General features: G+C 46.4%; 1 long non-coding RNA gene and 1 pseudogene across 2 annotated transcripts; one reads left to right on the top strand and one right to left on the bottom strand.

Annotated features, from left to right (window-relative positions):
- Positions 1 to 209: 209 nt before the first annotated feature.
- On the top strand, positions 210 to 3,185 carry LOC123159000 (uncharacterized). 2 transcript variants are annotated; one of them, XR_006479434.1, is made up of 4 exons: positions 210 to 502; positions 596 to 1,280; positions 1,360 to 1,442; positions 2,707 to 3,185. It is a non-coding gene; the product is annotated as an uncharacterized lncRNA (long non-coding RNA). The 2 variants fall into 2 exon arrangements; XR_006479435.1 differs by having other exon boundaries at positions 1,360 to 1,589.
- A 7,842-nt stretch (positions 3,186 to 11,027) lies between these two features.
- Positions 11,028 to 11,758, bottom strand: LOC123157895 (uncharacterized; annotated as a pseudogene).
- Between the last annotated feature and the right edge of the window lie 2,894 nt (positions 11,759 to 14,652).

Here is a 14,652-nt window from a genome sequence, read left to right as displayed (position 1 = left end):
TCAATTTTTCTCTGAAACACACAAAAATTGCCTCTGAACAGCAACGACTATGGAAGGGATGCACACGACCGAAAACTCGTTGGCGCGGACGAGCTCACTTGGTCTCGGTATCCCGAGGCGTCCGTTCATTTGGGGATATGTGAGGTCGCCGGTATTCAGGACGAGCCCGTCAGCATATTTAATGTGTATACCGAACGGGAAGAGACGGCGTTTGCGACGGACGTCCAAGCCAGGTTTCAGTAGGCCCACCTCATCCATTTAACCCAGCCCATCTTCAGTGTGGTCCTCATTCGATCCCCAATTCGCACCAGCAAACCCTAGCCGCACAGTGCATCTCAATCGATCCCAAATCGAACCAAGACACCCTAGCTGGTAAAGATGGCAGATGCAGGTCGCCCTGCCAATCGTGCCTTGCCCGGATTCCGGCAGGAACGTCGTGACCTATGTAGCTCGTCGCGGCCAGAACGCTATTGAGCGTTTCCACAAGTGCCGCCGTCACAACGTAAGTACAGCTTTTTGGATGTTTTTCGTTGGTTTGTTCTTCTTGATTTTCTCAATTTCTCATTCCATAGCTTTCCCCTACAACCAATGGCAGCCAGCACGTGGTGGATGCGACTTCTGTAGGTGGCAGCAATCTCACGCCGAGTCGCTTGCTGCAGCAGCACCTCCGATGGCGCAAATCGTGCCTGCGCAGGAGCAAGCCGGCCTAGCGTACAATGCTGCGGACGTCCACAGGGGGCGAATGCGGCTGCGACCGGCCATGGCTTCGCCGGAGTCCACCGCCGGCGATGGAAGCTAGGCTTCCGCTTCCAATCGCTCTCTCTGCCGAGCAGGAGGACGCCCGCATCTGACCTGTCCATCCCCCGAGTAAGCTCTGAACCCTCCTCCGTCCTTGGAGGCTGGAGGTAGTTGCTAGTTTTTTAGGTCGACAAAGGTTGGATTGCTCTACACTCTACAGACATAATGGATTCATTCAGTTCAATTTATGAGTGTGTTTTTTCCTAACTTCCTATGATTATTGAAGAGATAATAACAGATCAAAGGTAATGGAAGTTGCAGAGGTCTATGCTTATTAGTAGGGATGATATTTTGCAGAGGAAATTCAACTCCCCATCTTTGTCTTGGATGGCAATTGCAGTCGAAACTCGCTCTGTCTTATCTGAAACAAACAAACACACCTCTCATCAGGGAAATAACCATATTAATTTAGGTGCAGGGCTCTGAGTGAAATCAGACTATATTAATTTAGGCGCGGCGGCGGCTCTGCAAGTTTGCATTCGGTAAATTTGCTCTCTGAAATTTATACATATGATGAGTTACTGTAAGAATATGAAACCAAGTCTGCATTGGGTTTGGCAGCTTCTGGTGTTGGTCGATGCGAAATCAACAATGGACACTGCTGGAAGGAAACCAATAACGGGAGGTTTGTCTCCGCCTGCTCGGTATAACATCATTCCTTTCAGATGTCTTCTAGCTTGTAGTTTTCTTGTGGCTTCTGTGTGGTACAAAACTGAATTTTGGAAATGAGCAAGCTAAGGGCTGCAAATGTCCACAAGGCTTCAAGGTTGACGGCGTACACGGCTGCAAAGGTATCGCCAGTACAAACGTTGATCTGCAACCTTGTGGTCAACATCGTTCCATGTTTGCATGTGCTTATGTACTCCGTCAGTACAAACATTGTTTCTTGGAGTATTTTTTAGCATTATTTGTGTTTCATAATTGGTTCAAGACTGATATTTGTGGATGGGGCAATGATAGAAATTCACCATATGTGTAAACTAGTACCGGCAAACCTGGAACAATGGCTGAAGTACTTAACTGTTTGAGCTTCTTAATTCAGTAAAATTTGTACTGTACTTGAACTCTGAAATTTGGTTTTGGCTGAAGATGGGTAAGATTTTGACTATGATAGTGACAAAATATCAGTTCATTCTTCAGTCGAAATTCAGTAATCTGATAGTGACTTTGATACATTATGTTTGTTTCATTATTTAGACATCACCAATTTTCATGACAAGGATGATGAAAGAGTAGATGATCATCCGGAAGAAAACTTGGCAGTTTTCAGTACAGTCACAATTCAGGCATAAGGCATGTTTGCATGCTTTCAATACTGTCACAATTCACATGAAAACTGACAGAATGTAAATTCGCATGGCACTCTGAATGTAAATTCACATGGGCAGATTCATGGACCATTTAATCATTTCATCCCAAGTTCACTTAATTATCTTTTTTGTTTTTTGCATGGAAGTTCACTTAATAATCTGAACTTTCAAGTTAACCAAGTGAGGATTTGACCCCATCTGTCTTTTTGGTAAATTCACATGGAAGAGTAAGTCTTTTTGGTGCCATATTTGAACCTTCGGAGGAACAACTGAAGCTTTGAATTATTGTTTATTAAAGGGTTGTTCAAAACTGCAGTTACCTTGCAATTTGACTGATTTTTGTTACTCCCATAAAGCAAATGTTAAATACTGCAAGGGCCAAGGAAAACAATGTCATTGCTTGGGATGTCAAGCTAGAGAGTGGTATTTTTCCGCCACTTTCTCTATGCTATCCTCGAATAAAAGTTTGCAAAAACTATATTTTGATTGTTTCCAAAAACTCCTCACTTATTGATTGTTTCCAAAAACTCCTCTCTGATTGTATCCAAAAACTATATTGATAGTTTACAAAACTCCTCACTGATTGATTGTTATCCAGGAGTACCTACAAGAGGCGGGGCGAGGAAGGAGCAATGATTAGAGTCGCCACAACAGCAGAGGCGAGGGCGGGGAAGGAACGACTCCGCCAGCGCGGCTGACTAGCTTGATCCACGGGGATGAGAGGTCGGCGGCGGCGCAGTTGGGCGGCGGGTGCCCCGGGCGGTGCGCGGGCGACGGCCGGAGGAAAGAGACGGAGACCTATTTCAAGCAGTTTTGGAAGTTTTTTGCTAAAATGCCAGTACACCGGAGTGGTGTCTGGCATCACTTTCTCTGTTGCTATCTCCATTGCTCTGCATATACATGACAGGATACATTTTATCCAAGTAACATACCGAAAAGAGTCCTATGAACAAAAGAGCCTGCTGGCAAGAGTGGTAAAGCAAAAAAAATTAGGCAAAATTAGGCATCATTGAAGATCATTAAAGACGTGTGACAGTCAGGGTGGACGCTAAAGAAAGTTTTCACTATTACTAGACACATCGTTTCTTCTCTCACCCGTGAGCACGGTTTGCGGATGCTTTCCGCCCATCACGCGGAAACAGTTTTGTACAAACGGAACATGTGCAAGGTGGACCGCCCACCCACCGTTAACTTAGACGGCGCTGTCTGCGTATCAATCCTGTCTCTATACGCTCGCATTTAACACAAGCTGAAATGTGTCGCTGTCCCATTGGTACGTCTACCGGGAGCAGGCGAGCTCGTCCATACCATCGCTGCTCTCACGACACGACGAACTGCACGGCATCGCCGCGCGCACTGCATGCCTCGCGTGTCACAGAAGGGGAGGGGAAGGAGCGCCATGGCCGTGGTTTTTGCATGAGGCGTTGGCTGTCGGGGAAGGCAGCCGCTTGTGATTTGCACGCACAGCACTGCACTCCCTCGAATTTGGACTTGCAGCAAACAATTTCTTTGAAGAAAAAAGTCAACTACAACACACTTGCAGCCGAACTGATTTGCACGCACAGCACTGTACGCCCCCGAAATCTTGACTGCATGCGGGGAGGTCGCCAACCATGGCCGGATCTGGCTCGCGGGGGCCCGACGCGGCACTGACCGCGGTGTTTCTGGGCAGAGGAGGGGAGGTGGAAGAGGAGTGGGTGCAGAGGCATGGCAGGAAGCTCGTCGAGGTGGATTTGGCCCCTAACGCCCTCCGGGACGGCTAGGAGGACTGCACGGAGAAGAGGAAGTGGTGCACGCCTCTGGGCGATGTGGACTGCAGTGCCAAATCCACCCGGTCGGAGCTGCTCGAGGCCGCGATAGTGGGCGGTGGAGGTACCCCAGATCGAGGTCGCATCCGTGTTGGCTGCGTGGCAGCCATGGCGCCCGAAAGAGGTGGCCGCCCTGATGGGGTCTGCTGGCGCACTCCATTGGAAGAAGGTGCTCCCTAATTGTGGGTGAGAAGGGGAGGAGCGGGACAAAGAGCCATCGGAGCCTCGCGTGGGAGAAGAGGCGAGCTCATGGTGGTGGAGATCCTCTGCCATTGTGATGTGACCATCTATGCCAAGACTACTGTCACTCGTCCAAGAAATATTAAAGTTACACCGATGCGTGAGAAGTTGACCGTGACAGTTCCAAAAGGGAAAGAAGCTGGTATTTTAGAAGCTTTTTCATATATACAGATTGGTTCTATGATACTTCAGATTTCTCCACCGCAAGATGAAATTAAACCAAATTTTAGGACTCCACCGAAGAAGCTGTGATCCGATCGGCACAAGAAATACTAGTTTTGTTAGCTTGGTATTATAATAGAGTCCAAAGGTTGCACAAGTACTAGTTACGTATACGTTTTAAGTCTAGGTTAGTTGGAAGGTGATCAGCGTTGCCGGAGTATTAATTAGTCAAATCTTATTTTGTTTGGATAGGAGAGTCCGTTTCAGATTCGCTTACATGGAGTCGGTTGAGAAGTGCCTGCGCGCACGTTATAAAAGCAGGGATACGCCGTGTAAAGAAGGAGAAGTTTTGTTTCATCGTGAGTTCAATAATAGTCAGAAAACGTCCTATGTCGAGGGACACCAAATATTGTCTTTGTTGCTGATCCATTGGAATTTTATTGCTGCTGCGTGTGGAGCCGATCTAATCTACTCAACGCTAGTTTCTTTTGATCTTACGGTCTTGCATATTTGCTCGATCGGAATTTCTTGTGCTATTGCCAGTATCGTGAAAGATTGGGCCGACGAACGACTCGCCATCTAGTTGAGTCTTCATCAAGTGGTATCAGAGCTAAGGTTGTTCACGGTACTGTGTTGATTAAGATGTCAACCTCGGCCGACAAGGGTGACGAGGTTGCTGCTGATTCTGAGGAAATAATGCGTCCAGTGTATGCGGATGATATTCCTCAAAATACTCGGGATGGTTTTGACCACACATGCAACTACATCAAGCAATGTCATGACGCGCTCGGCAAAAGGATAGATGTCCTGATCACTCGGTTCGATGGTTTGGCAGACATCATCAATATGCCGGCAGCGACTTCTGCACCACCACAGACTGCTCCGGCTGCTCCACTGTATTATGCACCACCAGCTCGCGACGGATATGCTGGCGTGCATGATCGCCGTCTGGCGGCACACCCTCATGCTGGAGATGATGGTTTCGGTGATGGCATTGACCACGCGGGGTACGCGCCACGACCACGACACTATGAGCCTCGTCCCGAAACATCCATTCGTGGTGGAGTGCATGACCGAGTTGGTCAAGCTATGCGTGTGCCTTTGGATGATGGAATTGGGCGCATAAAAATTTCAATCCCTTCGTTCTCCGGCAAGTGTGAACCAGAAGGCTATTTGGAGTGGGAGATGCGTGTTGATCAAATTTTTGATGCCCATCATTATAGCGAGGAGAAGAAAGTTCAACTTGCTGGAATTGAGTTTACCGGTTACGCGCTAATTTGGTGGAATCAAATTTGTCGTTCAAGACATCGCCCGACGACTTGGCGAGGTATGAAAGAATTCATGAGGCGCCGTTTTGTTCCTGAGCACTATAAAAGAGATATGTACAACAAGTTGCAGCGGCTCTCTCAAGGTAATTTGAGTGTTGATGAATATTACAAGGAGATGGAATTGCTTATGATACGTACAGGGACAACGGAGGATCCGGAGGCGACCATGTCACGTTTCTTTAACGGGCTAAATATCGAGGTGCAGGAACATGTTGAGATGGTGGTCTACTACAACATACAAGATCTTGTGCATCAAGCTGTGCGTGCGGAACAACAGATTAAGCGGCGCCAAGTCAACACAGTTCCCAGTACCACTTTGAACACATGGCGACGCTCCCAGCATCAGAGTGAGGATATCGGTCATAGCACCAGGACGACAACATCAAATCGCCCTCATGGTTCCATGCAAAAGAATGCTTCAAAATCAGGACCGTCAAGGGTTGATTCTAGTGCACAGTCGACCAATCGTTCCAGTGACATAGAGTGTTTCAAGTGTGGAGGAAGGGGACATATGAAGCGTGAATGTCCTAATGAGAAGAGAGTATTGCTCACAAAAGATGGCTATGCATCCGCGAGTGATGAAGAGGCAGTTTCTGACACTTCTAGTGAAAAATTTGAAGATGCTGAGAAGGTGACTGCTAGTTTTGAAGCTGCTGAATCATATCCGTCCTTAATGGTGCAGCGTGTGCAAGAGGATCGCATTGAGGATAAGGGGCAGCGTTGGAATATTTTTCAGACTCAGTGCAAGATCAACAACACCAATTGCAAGTTGATCATCGACGGTGGAAGCTACACTAATGCAGTCAGCAAGGACTTGGTGGATGCTTTTGCTTTACCAACATGGAAGCACCCACAACCACACTGTGTCGAATGGTTATATCAGTCGGGCAAACTGAAAGTTACTCACAAGGTGCGCATCAATTTTTCGGTTGGCAATTATATCGATACAGTTATCTGTGATGTTCTACCAATGGATGCATGCCATTTGTTGTTGGGGAGGCCATGGCAATATGATCATCGAGCTACACATGATGGGAGGTCCAACACTTATTCCTTTTGGGACTCTGGAAGGCGACGTATGTTACAACCGATGTTCTCTAGTGCAATCAAGAACGATGTCTGTAAGATCCCTAAAGGTATCTTGAAGCCAAGGATGGCTTCATTTCAAGAGGGGCAGGATGATGTGACCATCTATGCCAAGACTACTGTCACTCGTTCAAGAAATATTAAAGTTACACCGATGCGTGAGAAGTTGACCGTGACAGTTCCAAAAGGGAAAGAAGCTGGTATTTTAGAAGCTTTTTCATATATACAGATTGGTTTTATGATACTTCAGATTTCTCCACCGCAAGATGAAGTTAAACCAAATTTTAGGACTCCACCGAAGAAGCCGTGATCCGATCGGCACAAGAAATACTAGTTTTGTTAGCTTGGCATTATAGTAGAGTCCAAAGGTTGCATAAGTACTAGTTACGTATACGTTTTAAGTCTAGGTTAGTTGGAAGGTGATCAGCGTTGCCGGAGTATTAATTAGTCAAATCTTATTTTGTTTGGATAGGAGAGTCCGTTTTAGATTCGCTTACATGGAGTCGGTTGAGAAGTGCCTGCGCGCACGTTATAAAAGCAGGGATACCCGTGTAAAGAAGGGGAAGTTTTGTTTCATCGTGAGTTCAATAATAGTCAGAAAACGTCCTATGTCGAGGGACACCAAATATTGTCTTCGTTGCTGATCCATTGAGATTTTGTTGCTGCTGCGCGTGGAGCCGATCTAATCTACTCAACGCTAGTTTCTTTTGATCTTACGGTCTTGCATATTTGCTCGATCGGAATTTCTTGTGCTATTGCCAGTATCGTGAAAGATTGGGCCGACGAACGACTCGCCATCTAGTTGAGTCTTCATCACATTGAAGATGTAATTTCCTTGCGTGGCGGTGGGGGATATGGGGATTGGATCGCGGCGACGGGGTGTTGCAAGGGGGCCGCACGGGAGCTTCGACGATGTTGGGCGTGGCGGCGTGGGTGGTAGTCGGCCGGGGCTGCGCGGCGGCCATGGATCTGGCAACGAGAAGGTTCTTGGATCGGGGAGGGGGTTGGTGGTGTACTAGGGAAGGAGGTGGGGGCAGCGGGCTGCTGGGGATGGAGTGGGGGTAGGAGGAGCACCGGGCAAGGTCAAAGGTGGCACGGCGATCGGGAGAGAGGAGCCGTGGCGGCACTGGGCGTGGCAGTGGTGGAAGAAGGTAGATGGGGGGCGATGGGAGGTAGGAGCTGGAGGCCCGGAGGTGCGAGGGAGAAGTAGGGGCGGCCAGCGATGCTGCACTTCTGGGCTGCTGGCGGCGCTGGGCAGGGCGGCGGTGGAAGGACGTGGGTGGGGGAGTTGTTTGGGGAGAGATAAGGTCGTGGGATGGCTTGTGGTGCGAGGTAGAAGACGAGAGCGTGGGGTGGGTGTTGATCTGATGAAAGAATAAGGTGGGCTGCGTGTGTGTGCATGTGGTTCGGGTGGGTTTTTGCTGCGGTTGTTTTGTGTTAGCAGAATAAGACGTTTCGGTGTGCAGAATAAGGTCTTAAGGGGTGTTATTAGAATAGACTCACCCATTATATATATATATATATATATATATATATATATATATATATATATATATATATATATATATATATATATATATTTGTTTGCATGTGATGGAATGGTAGGCTCACCTGAGAGAGCTATCAAATTCAGTTTCTCAAACCTCAAGTAAAATATATTTGTCATCACTGTTGCAATTTTAAAAGTTCTTACCATCATATTAAATTGAGACCTGCTAAAAATTATTCAGATTGCACAAAAAGGCCCACAATCAAGCATAGCCTGAAGCAGCAGTAAAAACTACTTCTTTCCAGGATCTGTGCAAATAGCAGAGATGCCATTTGATCAGAAAAAATGTATTTAAAGATAAAATTTAGTTATTGCAATGGGATAAGCAATACCTATCAAGAGCAATGTTACAGGAGGAATGGGATGGTTCTAACATAAATGCAAGCAGACCATACGACCTAAAGTACAAAACTATGCGGACATTTTCTTTTTCTAGAAGGCAGTTCCTAAAATACAAAGCTTGCTATTCCTGATGCATCGTTGCTATATATCCAACATCGCAGAAAGTAATATTACCATCATCTGACAATCAAATTTTGGCTTACAAGTAAGCTGCACATATCTGAAGAATTACTATGTCAACTTCAATCCTGATTGAATGGGAGCGTATCTTTGAACATAACTCACTGCAAGGAATCAACGTAGCGACATCAAATCAGAAATTATGAAAAAATACCTAATACTCATACTATTTGTGCATAGAAAAGCGAGGCTGGAAATGGTACATCTTGAACCAATATTTGGTAATCAGTAATCAAAGTACATTCGCCAGCAAAAAGTGAAGACTATAATCCGCGCCATCCTCATGGTGTAGTGAACTCCTTAGAAAAAACACATGTGTGACTAAAGTTGGGAGGAAATAGAAAAACAGGACGTGCAGCCCTCATATCTTCCTCACTTGCATCTGTCTCCCGAAGTGAGCATGCTGGCAAGATCATGCTACCCTTTTTCTCCCTGGTCCACGAGAAATCCACTGATATTGCCATCGGTGTATTTTCTACCTAGATGGAACCCAACATCATCATAGTAAAATAACATAACTTCAATAAAAATGCTATTAAGTTATAGCAATGAAACCATGCTTGATTATAGTAAATTTAAAATTCAAACTATGTTCAGGGTCTGCTTATGCAGATTGGAAATTCTTTAGAAATTAAAATTTATCTGCATTTAGGAACACAAAGCACTCTTTATTAATATCTAAATAAATAAAGGTGTTCCTAAAAAGGTAAGAATCCTATGTAAGTGATTGACCGAGTAGGCATTTAAAAGGGCCACTCAATATGCTTGTACAATTTATTTTTTCAACAGAACAGGCAGGATGACTACTACTGTGTTAATGAAAAAGAACATGTTTATCGTCTTATTACAAAGGTATCAGCCAATGCAGTATTTTCTTAGACAAAAAATGTTAAGGGCTAGGGATAGTACGCTAAGCATTTCTTTCCTAGAAGGACCTAACAACATGTCTCTGTAGTAGTGAAACATCAGAAACTCCAGACAAATCATGGAACAATGATCTATGGAGTAGAAATTAAATGATGAGAGAGCTCACATAAACAATATATTAAACCAACCAACAAGTAGGTGAATAAAACAGGAAAAAAAGAGTCAAATGGTGCACCAGTGTTCGCTTGACTACCCTATAACACCCAAGAGTAAAGGTACTGCTAAGATTAGTAGACATCTTTTGAAATTAAGAACAAAATAAATAACTTATACTACCGCCAGCTCAGAAAGAAAGGATGATACCTAAAATGCATGCAGCCAAACCATATCAATGATGATAAAGAGATCTAACTATATGCAATCAAAATTAATGGTCAACATGCCATCTTATTGACTTTAAAAATCAAAACCAAATTTTTCACTTCCAATGTTCTGAATGACTACAAAAGAGTATGTTCATGAGCCAAGCTAAATCCATAGCGCCAGCTTATGGGCTTGCAGTAGTGATCATAGTTCCCCTTATTGAACTGGATTATAAATGCCAAAAGCAGTGGTGATCCTAATTCAAAAGCCAAATAATATTTATCAAGTTGCACACAAATAGTACACCTTGATGTTTTATTATAAAAATAGACACAACACACCTTGAGGCACAGTATACAAGAACTTGAACTTTATGCAGCAGCTAGAAAGGATCATGCATTTTAATGTTATTTCCAACAGTTTCGCCCAGTACACATGCACATAATCTATCGTGAAGTAATTCATGGTCAGAAAAATAAGTATGCATACACAGTACTCAATGAAATGAATTATATAATCACCCAACATACAAAATGTTGGGAGAGAAAAAAGCATACACAATGTTAGTAATGTTTGACGAAAAGAAGGGAGATAAAAGTGGCTAGATCAAACCCGACAGTAGCAATACAACCGAAATAAGCATCAAGCACACATAGACAAATATGCCTCAGGTGATACATATGAAACATGGTACAAGGCTACAGGCAAAGCACAACACAGGCAATGCTACATCCTTATTGATCTACCAAAAATAAATATAAAATTGGTAATAATCCTACTTATTTCATTCTACATGTGGATAATAACATAACACTCGATGCTCATAAGATGTTATGCATTGTCAAAAACGTCCCATGATCACATATACAAGCTGAATGAGCGACAACGTACAGAACGAGACTATTAGCATTCCAAATGTTTGGACGAGAGATTTCAGCCCAAGGCAGTGAGATACGCCAAAGCACGCACGCAATGTGTTCGACAGAAAGTGAAGTTAACCGAAACAGAGTAGAAGAGGCACCTTGATACCGGGGAATGACATGCCGAGCTCCTCCTCGGGGATGATGACGGGCCACTTCTCCCCGGCCTCGCGGAAGAGCTGCTCGGTCTCGAGGAGGCGGCCGCGGGCGAGGATCTGGTCGCGCATGCCCTGCGCAGTGGCGCCGTCGGCGGCGACGGAAGGCCTTCTCGGAGCCGTTGAGGTAGGTGACGAGGACGCGCGAGGGCGGCTGGGCCTTGGGGTCCTCGGCCGCGGCCGGGGAGGGCAGGCGCCGCAACTCGACGGAGCAGGTGGGGTTGGAGTCCTTGGCCTTGCGGCCGTTGCACTGCACGAGGAGCTCCACGGCCGCTGCCTTGCGCGGGTCCAGAGGGCGGTACTCCACCACCACCCTGGACAGGAACTTGAGCATTTGCTCTAGCCACCGCTTTCCCCGCCCGCTCGCTGCCTCCAATCCGCTTCCAGAAGACGGGCCGTAGCGCCCGCCAAGGAATCCTAGAGCAGCGGTAGCAGGGCCGGCAGCGTACGGTAAAGGCGGATAGGAGAGCAGCAGTGGCACGGGACGGCGAGGAAACCAGTGCGGCGGCGCTCGATGGGACGACGTTAGGAGGCGGCGCCGGTCACTGCTATAGCGGGGGAGCGAGCGATGAAGGCCCTCCCTCGGCCAGTCGGCCTTCCAGCATCAATATTCCCCCCGCACCAATCCAGTGAGACCATGTCAGCAGTCCTACGGTTGAAACAGCGACAACAGCTAATGAGCTACAGGGCGAACCGGCAAGAGGAGAGCAGGCCAGGCCCAAGAGAGGTATCCAGGCTCCGGCTCGTCTACGCGGCCCAGAATGGGCCCGCTAGCCAACACTACTTAGTTGTACTAGAAGACTGTAATGGGTGGTGGTGGCGGCTGCGGTCGAGGAACTGGATAGGATAGATGGCGTGAGGCATTGGCTAGCTCTGTTCTTCCTTCCTCCTCCTCCTTCCCAAATTCGAATTCCTTGCAATCTGGAGATTGAGCATAAGACTAATAGATTGATCGATTGGAGTGATTCGTTGCTTACAATTGGCATCAGAGCTTCGATCCTGGCGCAGCAAGCTCCGCTCCATCATCCCCACGCGACGAGATTCACGGCGCACCGCCGCTGTGAAGCCATGGAGAGTATGTCGTCGGCGACGAAGGCGGTGTACGAGTTCCTCAAGGCCGACCTGGCGGAGTCCCTCGACGTTCGTTTCAAGCGCCAAGAGGAAGAGGCGGCCAAGTCGATGCGGTCCATCGTGGGTGATCTGACGACGCGCATCGACGACCTCAAGCTGTCGATTGGAGTCGACATGGATGAACTCCGCGCTGGGTTGGAACGGTCGCTCTCCGACGACAACTCACAAGCACGAGGCCGGCCACCGACAAGTCAAATCCCGGCCTCCAACGGTGACGCAGGCCCTGAAGGTAGCAGATCTGCCCCGACGGCCAAGGGAAAGGATCACGCTCCGTATGTCCCTCCGCCGGCCAGAGGTACGAGATCCGACCATGGCTCCATGTTCAGTTCGCGATTGGCTGAGTTACACAGAGAGAATTCTGACAATTATGGATTTGCACCACGCATCGACTTGCCCCGTTTTGACGGCACCAATCCGAGGCTTTGGCAATCAAGGTGTGAGGATTATTTCAGCATGAGCGGCACACCTAAGCACCTCTGGGTTCAATTTTCACCTACTCTATTTGAAGGGGCAGCAGCGCGATGGTTGGAATCGGTTCAGAGAAGAGCACCGAATGCACCCTGGGAAGAATTTTGCAGGCTGCTGTACTGTCGTTTCGGTCGAAATCAGCATCAGGCTCTGGTTAGGAAATTCCACAGCATAGTTCAGACAGGCTCGGTAGAGGATTATGTGGAGCAGTTTGTCGAGCTATATGACCAATTATCAGCGTACGAGGCCGTGCCAGAATCTGTGCACTATGTTACTAAATTCATCGATGGATTGAATCCATCTGTTAGAGTACTGGTGGCATTGCAGCAACCATCAGATCTCGATGCAGCATATGAACTGGCGTTACTGCATGAGTCTCTGACAAATTCTGCTTCTCAGCAAGGTCATCCTGTCAAGTGGCAACAGTATATACAGGCAGCATCTTCAGCTAAGCCAGCTAACACCAAATCTGTTGAAGATAGACGAACCAATACTGATGTACAAAGACAGAAGCTGGGAGAGGATAAATGGGAAGCACTGAGATCGTACCGCAAGGCCAAGGGCTTGTGTTTTATGTGTGGAGAGAAATGGAGCAGGGATCACCAATGCAAGCAAACTGTATCACTACATGTAGTGCAAGAGATGGTTGAATTTTTTCAGTGAACGACAACAGAAGAATTGCTTACTGATGAGGATGAAGAAGTGAATCTTATGGCTCTATCAGAAGCGGCTGAAGGAAAATCAGCTCACAGCAAGGCCTTCCAATTAAGTGTTATTATTCAAGGATAACAGAGAACATTTTTAGTGGATTCGGGCAGTACCCATTCCTTTGTGGATACAAACTCAGCAAGCACACTGACAGGAGTACACAAATGTACAACAATGAAAGTTAAAGTTGCTAATGGAGGGATTATGAGTTGTGACAGCTATGTACCAAACTGCCAGTGGTCAGTACAAGGAGTCCAGTTTGAGCATGACCTTAGAGTTTTATCTCTCAGCTGTTATGATGGAATTCTGGGTATGGACTGGTTGGCCAAGCATAGTCCAATGACTGTAGACTGGGAGCAGCAATGGATGTCTTTTCCATTGCATGGACAATCAGTAACAATTCAAGGAGCAGCACCTGTTGAGTTTGCTTACACCATCATATAACTTTCTGTAGTAACTGATGAGAATGCTCCTGCTATACTACCAGAAATTCAGGAACTCATTGAGGAATATAAGGATGTCTTTGCTGTTCTTGTTGGTTTGCCTCCTGAAAGAGCTTGTGATCATGCCATTCCTCTTATACCTGGTGCTAGACCATTTTCTCACAGGCCTTACAGACTGGCCCCCGAGTTGAAGGATGAGGTAGAGAAGCAAATTCAGGAAATGTTGGACTCTGGTGTTATTAGAAGGAGTAACAGTCCCTTTTCTTCACCTATCTTATTGGTCAAAAAGAAAGATCATACTTGGAGGATTGTAGTGGACTACAGACATTTAAATGCACTTACAGTCAAGGGAAATTATCCTATGCCTGTAATAGATGAGCTCTTGGATGAATTATATGGTGCTCAATGGTTTACAAAGCTGGATCTCAGGGCTGGTTATCATCAAATTAGATTGGCACCTGGAGAGGAATACAAGACAGCCTTCGAGACACATCATGGTCATTTTGAGTTTCTGGTGGTTGGTTTTGGCTTAACAGGGGCACCTAACACCTTCCAAGGAGCCATCAATGTTTCTCTGTCACAAGAACCTGAAATGCTAAGAACTTTTGTATTGGCCTTCTTCGATGATATTCTGATTTTCAGTAAAACACTGAAGCAACACTTGGAACATGTCAGGAAGGTCTTGGAAGTACTCAGAAAGGACAAGTGGTATGTCAAAATTTCCAAATGTGAGTTTGCCTCTCAAAAGTTATTGTATCTAGGTCATATTATCAGCAAGGATGGTGTTTCTACTA

This window comes from Triticum aestivum, chromosome 7B (genome assembly GCF_018294505.1).
Source record: "Triticum aestivum cultivar Chinese Spring chromosome 7B, IWGSC CS RefSeq v2.1, whole genome shotgun sequence".
NCBI classification, from domain to species: domain Eukaryota; kingdom Viridiplantae; phylum Streptophyta; class Magnoliopsida; order Poales; family Poaceae; genus Triticum; species Triticum aestivum.
The sequence above is the reverse complement of the archived record's forward strand: the minus strand, read 5'-3'. Positions and strand labels throughout refer to the sequence as shown.